This window comes from Momordica charantia (genome assembly GCF_013281855.1).
Source record: "Momordica charantia cultivar OHB3-1 chromosome 4 unlocalized genomic scaffold, Mcharantia_2.0 BLBB01000004.1, whole genome shotgun sequence".
NCBI lineage: Eukaryota > Viridiplantae > Streptophyta > Magnoliopsida > Cucurbitales > Cucurbitaceae > Momordica > Momordica charantia.
This window is the reverse complement of record NW_028275162.1, coordinates 14,356,048-14,356,785: the sequence shown is the minus strand read 5'-3', so window position 1 is coordinate 14,356,785 and position 738 is coordinate 14,356,048. Positions and strand designations below refer to the sequence as shown.

Here is a 738-nt window from a genome sequence, read left to right as displayed (position 1 = left end):
TGATGAATTCAACCATATCCAGATGGCGGACAACAGAGACGTGGCAATGCGAGAATATGCCGCCACGGCTTTTCAGAAATTTGATTCAGGGATAGTCAACCCTATTCCAGCCCACGCAAACTTTGAGCTTAAACCAATGATGTTCCAAATGTTGCAGACAATTGGACATTTTGGAGGGCAGGAACATGAGGATCCACATGATCATCTGAAATCATTCACTCAAATTGCAAATGCATTTCGATTACCTGGTATAACAGACGATGCTCTGAGACTAACACTTTTTCCATTTTCTTTGAAGGACCAAGCTAGAGCATGGCTCAATGCATTTCCACCGGGATCCATCACCACATGGGGGTCGTTAGTGGAGAAGTTCTTAACAAAATTCTTCCCACCTACTCGCCACGCTGATATCAGAGAGGAGATCATCTCCTTTAGACAATATGATCGTGAACCTGTTCACGAGGCGTGGGAGAGATTTAAAGAACTAATCAGGAAATGTCCGAACCATGGCTTGCCGGCATGCATCCAGATAGAACATTTCTTTAGAGGTTTAGATCATCCTACTAAGATGATGCTAAACAATGCTGCCAACGGAGCCTTTACAAAGAAGACATTCAACGAGATAGTTGACATCCTAAATGACTTAGCTTCACACAACAAACTATGGTGTTCACAAAGATCTAGGGCAGCACCAAAGAAGCAAGATCCAGCTGGAGTTTTGGCTCTGGACATTGCGAC

The 738-nt window shown here is 43.8% G+C and overlaps 1 non-coding gene across 1 annotated transcript; it reads right to left on the bottom strand.

Moving 5' to 3' along the window:
* Positions 1 to 406: 406 nt before the first annotated feature.
* LOC148211895 (small nucleolar RNA R71) lies at positions 407 to 513 on the bottom strand. The gene has a single exon (XR_015790563.1). It is a non-coding gene; the product is annotated as a small nucleolar RNA R71 (small nucleolar RNA).
* Between the last annotated feature and the right edge of the window lie 225 nt (positions 514 to 738).